We start from the raw sequence: 16,631 nt of genomic DNA, 5'->3' as shown, positions 1-16,631 counted from the left end.
CATGTGCCTACGTTTATTTACCATGCTGGTAATTTGAGTACTTATAATCTGTCCGATATTAACCGGGAAGAATGGCTCAGCTGTCATCAGTTTCTGTGATTGTTGGCCAGTCAGTAGTAGCTTTGGTTGCCATGTAAATCTGCAAACCAGAGTGCATCTCTATTGAGATTATTTCTGTACGATCTAATCTATATTGTTTCATTATCTCATTCAGAGTTAATATTTCTCCTACCTCTTTGTCTTTCCACCATTTTCTCCTCTGCTTAAGAAGCTCTTACGACTCTTAAAAGTCCTCCCCACAGTTCTTCACCTTAGGAGCTCTCTTAAGATGCTTTGGGAATAACTTTTATCCTCACATTGCTGGGACTGTGGCTCGACAACGTCCGCAGAACTTGAAGAAGATAAATGTTTCTCCTCGCCCACTGTGACACTTACAACACCACACAAGAAGACATGCCATCACCAGCCCGTGGGGGATGTGAAAGAATCACAGCTTTTCTGGAGTGTCAACTGGTATTAATGGCAGGAAAGTAGGACAGTGGCGTTTCCTGACATGCAATGACTTTACATTGAAAACAGAAGTACGTACTAAGAGTAGGCTGCGCCGTACACAGCTGCTGTGTTGCACTTTAAGTACTACAGACTTTTTGATTCTAAGGTCTTTGAGTGGATGGCAGAAAAGATCTCATGGGCTACATACTCATGGAGACATGCAAGTGTTGGTGGGCATAGGTAGATGGGTGGAAACCAGCGGATGACTGTTGAATCCACCAAAGATCACAACTGGTTTTAACCCCATTGTTGGAGCCATGATTCATGCCCCCATCTCCTAAACCACAGTATACAGTGTGACTTCACATGATGTTTGCTGTAACTGCTTAATGTGGTTCATTTAAAGTGAGGATTAAGAATAATACGGTGGCAGCATGTGGCACCCTTTCCCCACAGAAAGAACAAGAGTTGGTTGATGAAGGTCACCACTGTGCCACATGTGGATCATTATCAAGAGCCAGGCAGCAACAGTTAAAACTTCAATGTGCTCTTAGATTGGGGCTTTGAAGCAGAGCAAAGGAAAAAATGCTTTCTAATCAAGGCCTTGCAAAAGCAAAAGCCACAATGCCCAAACTGTAAGACGACCATCTCCAACCTGAGGAGCCAGATGGTTTCTGTTTGTTTGTTTCTATTACAGGGAAAACCAAACGAAATAGTCAAAGAATGATATGATAAGTCAGGCTGTAGTCATTTGTCTGTTTAGTACATAAAGGCTGAGTAAAATGTCCCTTTGGGGATTCTATAAGATCTATAAACCAACAACATTTTTAGATTTAGTTAATGGAACTTTGCACTGGAAACAGACTGTAAAGAGAACTTACCATGTTTTTGTTTTTTTTCCTTATTGAATTGAATCAAGATAAGCGTACACGTCTTTACCGTGGATTTGCTCTGGAGCCTGGAGTTTGGCTTGAGTCCACGCTGTAATTGCTTCACCATGTCGCCGCTCAATTGCGCCGTCACAAAGACTCAGATCGCATATGGAACTCCCATTTTCGGTTTTCTTATTTTAGCCCTCAAAATTCTCAAGGTTTGATGAAATCCCACTGTTATTATCGGCGTTGTAGTCCAAGAAAGAAATTCTTGACTCACACTCTTCAATTTGTTCCCCAAATATTTCACTTTGTATGTTGATAGAAGCTCTCTGGAAGTAATTCAGTCTAGAAATGGGCTCAATGACAGAGTAAGACGGCCGTAGTCATAATTCTTAAGTATGGGTCACCAAACGTAGGTGTGTTATGATACAGGAAAGATTGTATAGTTAGAGTGTGAAATGTTTAGTTTTCAATGTCTATGGTATGACGGCACAGATTCACACATACATCATCATGTCTCAAATAATGATGCAGTTGGTCACAACAGGCTGAAAGGCATCCACCAAAGGTTTGCACTCGATTGAAGTTTGAGCACTCACAAGAGGAAAATTAAACAAAAAAAGGGACTAGTCAACCAATGCAGCAGAGACACAGTTATTTTAACATTTAGTTCCTTACATGGGCTAAGCTGCAAAAACAATGGATGCTACATTTCCCATAATGCAACGGAATAAAACATTTTTGGTAGATAGTACCTGCCCACATCTTTGGAACTCTATGCCCCCTAATTTGCAGCATTAGTCTTTCAGTCAGGATGACTCTGATGATGTCATCATTACATCATCAGAGTTCATTTTTCACACTCGTCAAAGCTTCTACAGAGCCACAGAAAACAACTGTTAGCACCGGGTGAGTAGTTCTCACCACAACCGGGACACCGACCCTCATGTTTAACATCGTTGCAGTGCCCCTTTAAGAAAAACAAATGATACTTGAATAGTTCTAGATTATTATTTAAAATACATTTTAGTCAATATATTTTTTGAACAGTTGTTTATGTCATGAATGTTTTTATGCAGAGCAAATATTACGTGGCGGAAAAGCGAAACAAAGCGCATTTCAGCCAATCACGTTGTGCAGAATGAGTTGAGGTGTGCCTATTTAAAAGGATTACATACTAACAACACAGGTGATCTGTAGTGCTAACCAAGGCGGCAAACTGAATTACTCCTCTCAACCTTGACAAAGGCAGCGCAGACCAGATCCACTGCTTCCGTTCTTTCCTTTCACAATAAAAGCCTTTTTTGGCAGGCTATATTTGACATGTTGTGTCATTTATTCGTGACACCCGCCGGTGTGTGAAGGCCTTTGTACTGGAAGTGACTCATCGGTCACTCAATGACTCTGAGATTGAGTTCAGTCTTCCAAGAAGTAGCAGAAAAATTGTGCTTTCAACAATAAGGCCCTGATCTCTGTAATTACAGCTCACTCGCCTACTTCTCCCGTAGTTTCAGGTTGCATGAGGACCAGGGATACAGGGAGTTCAGGCTTTAATCAGAACCTGCATGCTTTAGCTACATTTTCATTGATTGTATCGCTGTCATCGCCATTTCCATTCTCTTTTACATTTGCTTTAACCTCCCCGAAGCGGCCTATAAACTTTTTGATCATACGCCTCCATGTGGAATTGGATTCTTGTATTTTGAGATTTTCATGTTTTGACATGTTGGCTGAAACATTGTCAGGGTATATCTGAGTAGTTTAGAGCAAATGAAGACAAAATGCAGTCCAGATGCAGAGAGAAAGTATACTATGAGTCAAAGGGAGTCTGATGGTTTAATATAAGAGCCAGTCCCTTTTACTTGTTCCATATGAACACGGGAAGCTTTGAAGACGGACGTAACCCTTACGTTTAAGTCCCCATTGACATAATTCAGAGGAGTAATTTCAATAATTGTTCAATCACCAAATGAAAGTATCCTGTTTGACAGGTACATCTTTTGTGATCACTAATGGATCACTAATCACTAAGAAGCTTATTGAGCAATATGAATAATTTATGGTCTCCATATTCTTTCTAGAATCTTCCTTAGAAACATGACGTCAGCATGGTCTATACCACAATGCCCCGACCTATTAATCATTATTAGGACTTTTATAATAAAGCTAATTTGGTTGTATTGTGGTAGTAGTAACTACTGTATAGCTGTGAAATGACTGGAGTAGAGTGACAGTTGTAGTGGCGTAGGGGTATAAAGTAGCAGGAAATAGTTTGGGATTTCGATTTTGGCGGTCCCTGTGGACAAAAGCGGTAGTGTTTTTAGAAAACCTCTCATTCTACTGCAGTCAGGCGCTGGCAAAGCTCTGCTCCTGGCTGGAAAAAAGAGCCGCTGCAGGTCAAAGGCAGCAGCAAAGCCGGATCTGGGTCTGTCCTCAGTGTGGAGGCCCCGCTGGAGTCTGAGCTGAAGGAGTTTTTGGTGAACCTGCATGATTTCTTCTGATTTCACTCGCAATCTGACACGGTGGCACCGATGACGAGCATTAAGAATAACTAGAAATAGACGCTGATGGTCTCGTTTACTGATGTAGGTCATATAGAGGATCAGGATTACAATGAGACTGTTTCATAACCAGTTAAAAGTTCCTAACAGTAACTTTAAGCAGTACTTCAGTAAGTACTTTACTTTTAACCACTGACCATTAAGTATTTGAACAAACTAGAAGTTACCTAAAGGTTCTGTGTATGTCACAGACAAGCAGCAGTATCATGTCATGCATGTTTATGTGTCCACAGGGATGCAGAAGTGTTAATGGGGATAAACTTGGACCCATGTAAGGTGATTTTCCAGGTCAGACTGCCCAGCCTGTCTTAAACCAATACTACCCCTCGACCACCATAGAGGTGAAGTTTTAGGAAGACAGACACCTCGCCCTCCATCCTCTGACACTGTCAGATTGCTCCGAGGTTTGTGTGAAGAAAACTTAGCAGCAAGTCTCCTGGGCTTTACTCCAAACATGGCAAGCATGGCCCCGAAGTGGGCAATACTATTAGCAATATCAGCTTGACTTTGGATGCTGCTGCTTGTTTCAAACATCAGATATACCTGATTGTTTAATTTCATTTTTCTGACACAGTAAAACATGTGCATAAGAATGGGGAATTTAAGCTGAAAGAGCTGCCATAATAGATACCAAGTCTTTTAAACGTTGCTAGTTTGAATCCCCAGGCCTTTTGGGAGACTCTTTATTCAACAGCTGCTGTTAAAGTGGCACTCTCTAAAGGCCAAATGTTCCAGTAGAGATGTTCAATAAAGGTCTATGGTTGAACTGGGCAGATTCCCAGTATGAATGTGTGTAGCTGCGTAAATATTGAACAGAGAACTGAGGGAAGTGTAAAAAACAGGATGTACAAATGCCAGACAAGAGACAAAACTGATATATTTAATCATCTTTAATAGATAGATGGTAAACTGACATGCTAAATTGATGGAGATGCATGATAAAACAATTCAACCAATTGGTTTTCTATTTTTTTTCACATTACCAAACTGCAGAGCAACGTCCTGATGATTGAGAGCCCTTCCCCACCATATCCACGAGAGTGTTCGTCAGATAAAGGAGATTCCCCCACAGGCTTACCCCGAGGTGACTCGACTCTCTCTGTGTCACACAAGGGAAGCGGCGTGTTGGCTAATTTTATCGCACAATGCAATGCTGTTTGTCAGCGCAGCTCCGGTGACGAATGATTCCTTATCTTGAGGGCTGTTGTTTGTTGTTGCTGAGTAATGTCCTGGCAGCTCGCTGCTGTCTCTGGAGCCTTCAGGGGCTTCAGCTGCCCCGCTGTCAACTGTCAGGGGCCACACTTGCATCATCATGTGTGCGCGTGCACTCACCTGAGTACACACGATCCAAGATGCAAAGGATTTCAATTGCAGCTCTGCGGAAAAGCAAAGTTTCTTTGTACACAAACTCAAGTGTCGTTTACCAGCGTAGGCCAACCCGTTCTTCCTCTCCACTCGTTAAATACCGACGCTTGGTCAGTAGCCTTCACCATCTGATAACCCACGCACGGAGGCACCCTTTAGCATCAGCATGAGACGCATCAGGCTTTCCACTGACTTTAATATAAACCTATAACATTACAAACCTATAAACCTATCGCTGTTACACAGTCAGAGCAACGACCTAGATTAAAGAGTGAGTCCTCCCAGTGCGGGTGAGGTTGGATGGGGCCGTAAAATAAGTCAACGTTGACTTATTTTACCGTTTTGTTACGTGACCTCCAGACTTAGCTTACATAACAAACGTATAGTTATTTTGAACCAAAAACCACAATAACTCCTAAACCTAACTGAGTAGTTTTGCTGCGTAAGTAAACCTCAAAACAAAGTTTATTTTGAAAGAGACACTATGCATGTGACCAGCGGAAACTGACACGCCATCCCTGACATAGAAACCGAGAGCGTCAGTTTGAAGCTGAGGCCACTGACCAGGCTGCTGTATTTAGTGAGTTATGCAGTCTTCTGTTTTCTGCCATTTCCTCTCTGACTTAAGCTTTCCACCGCTCGGCTTGATGGCCTTTCTATTTGCCCGCATATAATCTAATAAAGACAGACATGTTGACTAACACGGAGCAAGCCCCCTTCTTTCAATGTTCCGAGTCCCTCTCCTTTATAAACGGTTCGACCCTATTGCCAGCGAGGGACTGATGAAAGCGACATGTGTTACTCATAGAGCCCCTTGTTTATTTGACTTCCATAGTTGCATTAAGGCTCAGTAAACATATCAACTGCCCTCCAGGCTGCAGGCAGAGCAGCCAGAGAGATGCAAGTGTTCAGATCCCTCTCTCACAGCGCCACCCCTCCTGCCAGAGGTAGCTGCAGGGAGGAGACCGACATCTCACCTGGCAATGAATCAACCGCTGATTAATGCCATTCAGCGCTCAGGGTAAAGCTTGTGCGCAGTTTTATATTCCAGAAGAATAAGCCTTTGAGTCTGGACACTTGACAAACTATATCGTCACACGAAATCAAGTCAAGAAGAGTGATTTTTATTTGTGCAAAAAGGAGCGTCTCTGCCGGAGGGCCCTGTGGTAATCCTGGCACCCCATGGCAGAGAAACAATCAAATCACATGTTTTGTGACCTGGCAGATCCCAGAGGTTGTGGCCTCTAACAATATAAAGTCGGAAAAACCGGTGCCGTTTATATTGACCAATAACTAGTAGTGCTGCCCGCACGCTTTTTTACATGTCACTGAAGCCACACAGCTCTGATTCCATGTAACTCATGCAAAATTCACAAAATGTAGCTTTCTTGCCCCCCGTCTCTGCACTTGTTCAGATTGTTGGGCTTTCCACGCTGAACCATGGAACTACTTTCTTTCACTGATTCTGTATAAAACAACCTGGATGCCTCAAGAGCCTTGTGTCAAATAGCTAGAGGGAGAAGGTGCTGAAAGGGAAATGTCTCTCCACAGTTCTTCATCACAGTGGCCGTGCAGGGTTTGAAAGCAGCGACGCAAGGCTTTGCAGTTAAAGTTCCGTAAGTCGGCTCATAAATCACTCCTCTGTCGTCACTGTGATAGGTTAAGAATTGTCCTTTTTCAGGTCGCTCTGGCAACAGAGTCCAACTAGCTAAAACAACAACAGATGGAAAACAAGTGAGCAAGCATGCCATAGTTTACTGCTCAGGACAGCAGGAGTATAGGGTCGGCTAATGCTGCTCTACACTTTGTCCGCTTTAACCACAGATTTCTTTTACATTCATGACCAACGTCCATCAGAAACAGTAGAAGTTTGTATCTATTTCTCTCGATTTGATATGTAAGTAGACCTGGTCTAGAATCCTACACGCAACAAAACAGATACATTTCTAGGTATATAATAGAACACTGTAGTTTCAAGTGATTTAGTAATGATTGCAGATTAATTGATATTTCTTTATATAGTTTATGACAAAAAATGGCAACGTAAAAATCTGTACGTTGAAAAAATCGTTTTTTTAATTACTGAATAAAAAATGCTCCAGTAGATTAGAACACCTACTGCCACCCCAAAAACATGAAACATGGCCAGTGATATACTGGGGAACTTTATTTTTTGTTTTTTACAAAATGCAGCAGAAAGAGTATGTGTTTATCTCAGTTTGTGGGTCAGTGTCATGTCATCTGCATATCTCAAGAACCGCCCATCCGATCTACTTCACACGTGGCGGGTCTATTGCTGGGAGTCCAAGGACGTGCAGTGTTAGAGTTGGTGGAATTTGGCCTCACGCACCTTTGATATTAATAAACTTTGAATAAACAGGCGATAGTGCTCTGTGCAGCAGCGGGGACGGGGCTTTAGGGCTCTGCGGACTGAGTCGAGCATGTCGTCCATAGTGGGTCTTTCCAGGCCGCTGCTTATTGACCAATATACTAACGTTACAACCCAACTTTTCTTCACTTCCGTGGAGTCAACGAGTTGCAGTTGTTGACATCACTGAAAGCAGTACTTCAGAGGACCAAGCAATGTAGGGGGCCTAATATATCAAAATTTGATATTTACACACTATATGGACGCATGACCCTTAACCTAAACAAAATATGGTATGGAGTTAGGGGTCAGTGTGCTGTAGTGTGAGCTGCTAATGCTAACGTTGCTAGCCTTGGACGGTGGGTCGGAGAGTCCAAAGCTAACGTAGCTTATTAGCTGCGTTGCATCTTTCACTTTTACTTAACCTCCTCTGTTGGAGAAAAACTGTTCCATAAAGACAGGAGACCATGCTACAAATGTGTCAACTCAACTTTGAATTTATTTAAGCAACCAAGCTGAGCTAACGAGCTAGAGTTTGCTAACTGACACGAGCAAGCTCGCCAGCTCAGGGAGCTTTGTTTCCCTTCTTTTATAATCTAGAAGCAGCAGCAGGAGTCACGGCAGTCTTCCATTGGTTTGATGGTTTTTCCATGTATTTCAGTCGCATCTGTGGTCTATCGAGGACGTGTTTTCTCAGTATTTAATGGGTTTTCTGATCATCAGTATACACTTCTTTCGAAACATAATATTATTCTAAGACTGTCTCATCTCCTTGGTATCTTTGAAATAAGGGATGAATTATTTAACTATCAAGCCATTCTGAATTCCTTCAAATAAGGGGTGGTTTTAGAGCAAGGCAATATTTCTGTGTCTAAAGACAGATCCCTCCATAATTTTAAGGAACAGGTCATTCAAGACACCTTTTGATACGAGATGTTCTGTTTCTGTTTAGCAGATAATCAGAACAACTTACAGAGAGCGAGCCAACACACTTTGCTTTTAGGATAGAGGTCATTATAACTAAGAGGCCCTTTGAGAATATAAAATAGTACATATAACAACAACTATCAACTTCATCTTTTCATGCAAAACGTGGCCTCTAACACACGGGCCGCTTCACAAACAGAGAACGAGCGAGGCAGCACTGTCAGACCAGGAGGGGGATCACCTGACAGCCAATCCAGTTGGTCGGAGGCCCTCTGACCTGCTTCACAGCTGTTTCTTGTTAGTGCTTTAAAACAAATTCCCAGAGCGAGATGGTTTCCACGCTTAATCCTGCCCTGAAGAAAGAGGCCAGACAAGAAGGGGGTTTATAAGACCCCGCTGCTGCATGTGTGTATGTATAAACAGCTCAATCTTAACGTTTTATCTTATCGGGATAGATGACCTGAGAGCCCAGGGGCCTGCACTGAAGATGCTCTGCCCTGTGTTACGAACGCCACCAACAGTCAGCTGAGCTGGTCTTGATCTCCTCAAAATCTATTTCCAGCTTTGAAAGTATAAACCCTTAACTGAGCTTCAGTAACACTCAGAGGATGTTTACAGTTTAGTGAGAGTCGACCTTTTAATTCAACTGTTGCCGAATATAAACAAGTGCAAGTAAGCCTCGTCTTAGATGGTACAAACGGATGGCACCAAATGTTTTTGACAGTTTATTCTCACCTGTCGCCGGACTTTTAAAATACTTAGAATTGGTCTGCTTTGTAATGCAAACAGACATGAAGAGAAAGTGGAGGGGTGGTCGCCGTGTTCTACAGTTAAGTCTGAAATGGGCCACATGTTTTTATAGCTGTTGTAAACTCTGCTGCTATTAATGTCACTACCGAACTAATGGATATCAGTCGTTTATGTAATAAAAACCTCCTTGCTGACGGGTGTAAACATTCTTAGGGGCGTGAATTCTTTTTAACATGAATTATTTTTCCCTCATGAAGAATCCACCTCTGGCCTTTTTAAGCATAAATCCATGTGTCTTAAATAATATTTGGTGTCTTCGCTTTTCAAAAGAGGAAAATGGTGTGCATCATTCTGTAAGAAAGAGCATAGACATAACAGACTCAGCGTGGCAGTTTGATGGAGAACAGGCCAGGTCCATCCAGGATACTACTTGGGCCTGGAGAGCAGTCTCTCGGGGGGAGGGGGGAGGGGGGTTGCCTCACCTCGCGGTGACCCCCAGCTGAGACGGCTTTTAGATTGATGTGCACTGCCTCCCTCTCCCTCACATTGTGTGCTGTTTCGGGTATTTCCTCTGCCTTTCCCTCCCAGAAAAAAAGCCCTGTTTACAAGTCGTGGAGGGGGAATGCTAAGCTAGTGCTGAAGATGCCGTCATAGGGCGCTGAGGACGCTCTTTGTGTGAACTGGCAGCTTCTCCGTCAGCTGTGTCTCGGAGGTCAAAGGGCTCACGGAAGACAGAGGAGGGCTCCGGGTTCCCGCCGTTTGAAGTGACTTGGCTTGATTGGCGCGTTAACACTCGCCAGAAAGTGGCAAGCAAATGCTTTTTCTAAGAGAATGAGGAACAGATTGATGAAGTCACACATAAACTGATTTTGTATGTGTTGTTTTGATGAATGGGAATAGCATATGATAGTGACAACTATGTATTTCAAGTATCACTCCTCTCTGTGCAGCCCGACGGACCCTCTCCAACTGGGGCCGAGGTTTTATCTCGTTTTAACTTGCATCCTCCTGAATTGAAATTAGCAGCGCCGCAACAATAACAAACCCAATGCATTAATTACTTGATCAGCCCTACACCTGTGCTCTAAAGGGGCCAGGCGATAAATCAGAAGTCTGCACGGGAAGCTGATTATCCTGACACCTCATCAGTCTTCACAGAGAGGCCCGCTGCCTGCCACAAGGAGAGGCTTGCTAAGCCAGGCTACCTGTAGGCTAGCATCACACACTCACACACACATGAAGGGCACACCCAGCCCTGCTAAACGCCTACCACTACGGCAGGGTGATGCATGACCGTCGTAAGGCAATGATCCGCAAGTGCTGCTGCTGGACACTCGCTGATTATAGCGCCACGTCCAAGATGAAAGCTTTGGAACTTTGATTTCTGTGTTTTTAGTCGACTAATGGGTCTCAGAGGGATGAGATCATAACAATTCTCAGAGTTTTTAGGAAAAGTACAATTTCAGAAATATTTTAAAGGAAAAAGAAAGAGGTGCAAGCGTCTGACAAAAGCAAGAGTCTCTTTGTGTCATGCTACTCCCCCATGGTTCCTCTTTCACACTGAATGGACTTTAGTACAACCAGCTGATGGCGACCCAGGTGAGATAAGGTCTTGGTAGCAATCAGTCTTTAGAACAATTAGGAGAGGCGGTGCAGCACCTTGTAGCCCAGGTGATGGATCGTACTGGTGGTGGGTTTCTGGGGTTGACGCTGAGACTAGTGATTGGCTGAGGCCGGCGTACAGATTTGACAGAGACTGATTGCAGAGGAGAGAGGCCAGCTGGGTCTGAGTGGGATCTGTAAACACGCTGGGGCGGGAGCGGAGGCCCTAGCAGCTTCACAACAACCCCTATGAGGAGATACAACACATCTGGGGGGGGTCATGGCAACGCGATATAAACACAGGCACACGGCCATCTTCAGATTTGAATCTCACATTTGCTGATACGCCCAGCTCATCAGAATACACTCAATAATAAATGTGCCTGTTATATTTTTCGGGAGTTGGTGAAGACCAAAACAGAGTTTGAAGATACTGACCTTTGTTCGGTCCCCAGAAACAAAACTCAGAGTCTGTTGCCTAAAGTGACCTAAAGTGTCTATAGGTCACTTAAGTTAGCATATAGTGTGAGGGAATACAATTATGCTCTTATTAGAAACAGTCACGCGTCCCGTCCCCCGATACGATACTACTCACTAGCTTTCAGAACTACCTGTAACTACTGCTACAATCATTAAAAAGCAAAAGCAGCATGTTTATACATTCAGTATATCTTCAGTAGCTAGCATCGCTAACGCTAGTTTCTCCTGTCTGCTAATGTTAGCTCCACAGGTTTTTACGTATAAACGTAATGTTTCAGAAACATTTATCTCCTTCTAACCTCACTGGGTAAGAAGTATCACTATTATGTTCAACCATGACTAGCTCCAAATCCACTAAACCTGCCTGCAAGTGAAGAAAAGCTGAAAGGATTACATGAGAGCCTTTGGAGCAGAGCCGGATAGTGGTCGGACCCTGGTCAGAGCTGGCCGACGCTACGCTGTGATTGGCCAGTCTGCGTTTGAGAGGCACGACTTGATGAAGGGCCAATTGCTAATCTCAGCATGAATTCAATGTCAGTTTTGAATAGCATGTACTATGGACACATTTCGGTCTGTTCTATAAAAGTGTACCCAGCTCGAGCCACAACTACTGACTAATGGACACATGTTATATTTGAAATATAAACATCTGATTTCACAATGTGCTATAAAACAGTGACAAGCTTCAGGCACCATGCTCTCTTCACAGCGCTGGCTCAAAGCCTCTGGAAAACAACAGCGTTAGTCTTCCCAGGGAGAGTGTTTGATGTGTACATCATAACATATACAGACTTTGCACGAGTTCACAGGGACTAATGAATTTCCGCTCAAACCATCTCATGTCATTACAGGGACCACTGGCCTAATCCACTTACCTTCTGCCTAAAATCCCCCTATCAATAAAAAAGGTATCATTTTACCCTCCCTGAGGGCTGTTAACAGTAAAGAGCCACTCTGTTAAGACTTCCTTTCATAGATGGCAGTGGTTCCGTGCTCTCCTGTAAGCCTCTAATCCCTCTGTCGCCATCACTCGCCCATGCACTGCCCTAGAGGAAGCGACGTCTTGCGAACTAAACCTGCAGGTTTCGTGTTGTGTGTGTAGTGCAGGATTCCCGGATTAGGCTAAACATACACTTTTTATTAACCTTGGGCATAACACTTGCTGTAGTGTTTTTTGTGTGCGTGTGTGTGTGTGTGTTTGTGTTTTAGAAAGGCATGTCTGTTGAACCTCAAAGTAACACATTTGTGTTTGTCTCCGTCACTCTTGATGGTTGCTTACTGAGAGTGAACTGCAGAACAAATCAGTATCTGTGTGTGTAATTGCGAGTGTGTGTGTGAGTGTGTGTGCATGCACATGAGCGTTTGTGTATAGCCGTTGGCACGGCGCTGTGTAGTTAGGACCCAGGCCAACTTTTTCTGCTGGAATTTCCTGTCTGAATTGAGCACCCCCACCTCTCCTACTCCTCTGCTCTTCACTTCTCTCTCTCTCTCTCTCTCTCTCTCTCTCTCTCTCTGTCTGTCTGTCTGTCTCTCTCTCTGTCTGTCTGTCTGTCTCTCTGTCTCTCTCTCTCTCTCTGTCTGTCTCTCTCTCTGTCTGTCTCTCTCTCTGTCTCTCTCTCTCTTTCTCTGCCCCTTTCTCTCAAAGCACGACAAAGGCTTTTTTTTTTCTCCCAAAATTATTCCTGGCCTGGCCTCTCAGGGCATTATTATTATCGTTGAGTACTTCCTCCAAGACATGAGCCCACTCCACTCTCCACTTCAGCATGGTCCTGATCTGGGGCTTCATTTGGACGTAATGAGAGAGTGCTTTTCCTTCTTCTGTCTCTGAGTCATGAGACCCGACGGGGCCTTGGTTAACATCGAACACCTGGCATTGTCTTTAGTGAGAGATCAAACCGGGGCTTTGAGATGAGAAGCTAAAAAGGAGGAGAAGATGTGGCAGGATGTTTGGGTTCGGGGGGGCAGAGACATGTTGAGTCTTAAAACACGTTATGAGAAATCGGAGCACATATATAGTGGCTGAAAACGACCACCGGCTAAAGGTTCCTGTGGCCTGGATTGACTAATGATTTAAGATCACGTCAACAAAAGTGTGCACTTCATGGTTTGAAATGTATTTTAGAAACATTTGTTGTTATATTTGTTGAAATTCTCTTTAGAATTAATAATTAATTATAATTAATTTTAAAATATGCACCATTCAGCAAAACACAGCCTATAGCCGAAAAGGACAGAACACCAATGGACCTTACCTGTCTGAGTTAATGACCTTTAACGACGACAAATTCAGGCATCACGGTTATGATATGAAGCTTATGCTAAGCAGTTTTTCTGATCCAAAATAGCGCTGCATTGAAAAGGGTGAGACGATGAAATATGTTTCAGGAAGTGCGGTTTGAGCAGTAGATCCATGATTTCGTGGACGTATCTGATGCCAAAACGTTGCGCAGGGTTAAGAAGGGATTCTACAACTCTGGACAGCTATCACTGTGAGCATTTCATCCTCCGTCTCAAATGTCACATTGTGTTGTGCGTTGCGCTAACGTCGGTCTGAACAGTCCTCTGCACTCTTTGGATAGACAGCATGTGGCCCAGGGTGGAGTAACCCTGCATGCCAGCACACCCAAAGGGGACGGACGGGCGGTAAATCAAGAAGCTGAGGCGTGTGAATCGTCCCGGCCATGTACCTGTCGGTAGCTGTCCCTGCAGCCCGGGAAACAATGCAGCTGTCTGGGTGATGGAAGGGCCTGTTCAGCCCTTATCGCCCCCACATTCAGCAGCCCCGAGCTGGGGAGGGAAGCAGCCTCTGGGGCTTCTGCTTGGTTATTTTAGTGTGTTTGTTTGTGTGTTTCAGTAATGGACATCATTTCTTACTGGGTAAAAACACCAAGCCATGCTCACAGTTTTGACAATGACATCATCGATGACAGGAATTCTCAGTTCATGAAAGCTTTTTCATCTGCTACTCTAAATATCTGATGTTAGACAGGTGTTTAAGACTTACATTAATATAAGCTCCCCCAGCTGGAAAAAGGTTAAGAAAGCTACATGTTGAAACCAAAATATATGAAAAGGAAAACACAACACAACAAAAGTGCAACGCAAAGTTATGAATTCAAGAAAAGAAATGAATAGGGCCCTGTTTGACAGTTTAATTGATCAGCTTTCCAATACTTCGAAAAGAAAATACCAGCACAACCTTTGTCTTCGTCTAGTCTCCTCGTCCTGTGCCCCCCGCCCCTCTCCACCAGAGATGTGCCAGGCAGCACAAGCAGGGGGCAGCTCTCAGACAAAGCCCGAACTTCTGGCTCCACTTGTGAAACAAAGCTCAAACCCCTTTTCCCAGCTCCCACTCCCTCTCGCTCATTTACCGGGTGCCTCTTTTGGCTTTGTAACACACAAGTTGACTCGGAATTGGCCGCCCGTCCGGCTCACAAAGGCAAGGGAGGGTCGCTGGCTGAGATCCAGCGGCGTAGATCTTGATAGAAACACAGAGCCCTTAGCCTTCTGAGCTCAAAGACGAGAGAAGACAAGGAACGCAGGGCACCAGATGGATTTTTACAACTCACTTTGGGTTCACGGGTCATTTTCACACATTCTGTGGGAGAGCAGTGTGAGTTTGAAACATATTTTCCCTGCTTACATCCAGTGCTGCTGTCCATATCTGCCTGCCTGCCTGTAATTTCTGAAGTAGAAATGATCTAACATGTTTCAGAGACATAGGCAATACTTAGCAGGTTCTATAAGCTGGAATCTTTCGGACAGCTTTGACTTTCATGTTTTGTTTCGCAAAAACAGGAATTAAACAGTTGTATTAAAATCTTATCTTAATCAACTGCATCTTCAGCAAATGTCATAATGGCAGTGTTTCCAAAAGGAAAAACAATCATTGTTGTGTAATGCTTGTTCCTAAACAAATTCCACACCAGTCAAATGTTTCACGGTTCAGGGCTGCCCTCAGGGAAACTCCTCTCCCAGTCGTGTGTAATCCCATCAGAATTAACAAAGAACAAGATGGTACAACGTCATGATGACTACCTCAGTCACAGCAACAAAAGGCTCAATCAGGGTTTAAGTAGCAGTAATGTCTGTCTTTGTAATTGGCATCACCTAAAAACAACATTAAGCGCTGTGCCATAGCCTGGAGGCACAGAGTCCTGTTACACCTTGTTAGGACCCCTTAGGCACAGCTCAAGCAGGGAGGTGTTTAGAATACGTAGACCTTGACAAGAAAAGCCACGGGATGTTATAATCGCTTGGACGTGAAAACACTGGGCTTTACATGCAAATTCCAATCAATATCTGAGAACCAGGTATTTATTTTGAACAAGCTTATATTAGAGAGGTCTTTGGATTACAATTAACATAAACCTCCATATTTAACTGTTGTCTTGATAAGGTTAAGGTCTCTGCATATACTCATACTGACCTCTCCACATTTTTAACAGTATTACTTTTTTTATTCCTTAATTGCTTCCAACCATTAATGAAACACCTTTCGTCCTGCACAGATGTTTCACATTAAAAGCCCTTCAGGGGCTGAATGGCTATCATTTATTCTATTCCTGGCAGACTTTTAATGTGAAAAATAAGCAGGAAGTTTGGGGTTTCATTGTCAGCAGCGTTACTGCAATCGAAAAAACTAAGTGATAATAAGAAAAACTAACTAGAAGAACAAGAATAGTGAGTATGGCATTACAAAGAAATATACATTTTGCTGAATGTCTTTTCTGGCAGCATGTCCTTTGGACTTAAACATCTTCAATATGTTTGCTCGTGGCACATTGGCATCACATCGGTGTGAGAAGAAGCACCCATTTCCCGTCCCAGTGGTCCTCTCCGGTACAGATAATGATCTGCTCTCACTGAGCTTTGGCCTTTAACCCTGGTGGTCTCTGCTCCCAGGTCATCCCGGGTTTACTGAACCGTACAGCCAAAGAATCCTAATAGCAGCCAGGGATCATCTCAAGGGAGCTGCATAGCACTATGCTCTGTCTCTGTCCCTCCACAGTGCACACACACACACACGCACACAACTGAATGTGCTGTGTGTTTTTTCTTTTTCCCTGCATCAAACATGTGGAACTTTAACATATGTAACTGGAGAGAATTAGTCAGCTTTTGTCTATGGTTAGAGCTCTCCTCCTCCTTCAATCAAGACAGTAAAGTTTCCTACTCAGCCGTTGTGATCACAGTAATTAATGAAGATCG

The 16,631-nt window shown here is 43.6% G+C and overlaps 1 protein-coding gene across 1 annotated transcript in view; it reads left to right on the top strand.

Moving 5' to 3' along the window:
* gli2a (GLI family zinc finger 2a) overlaps positions 1-16,631 on the top strand; it is an 89,672-nt gene that overhangs the window by 14,374 nt on the left and 58,667 nt on the right. The gene's annotated exons all lie outside the window — the stretch shown is intronic.

The sequence above is a fragment of the Anarhichas minor genome, unplaced genomic scaffold (assembly GCF_050575085.1).
Source record: "Anarhichas minor isolate MPS153535 unplaced genomic scaffold, ASM5057508v1 ptg000087l, whole genome shotgun sequence".
NCBI classification, from domain to species: domain Eukaryota; kingdom Metazoa; phylum Chordata; class Actinopteri; order Perciformes; family Anarhichadidae; genus Anarhichas; species Anarhichas minor.
Note: the sequence above shows the minus strand (reverse complement) of the source record. Positions and strands in the feature narration are given on the sequence as shown.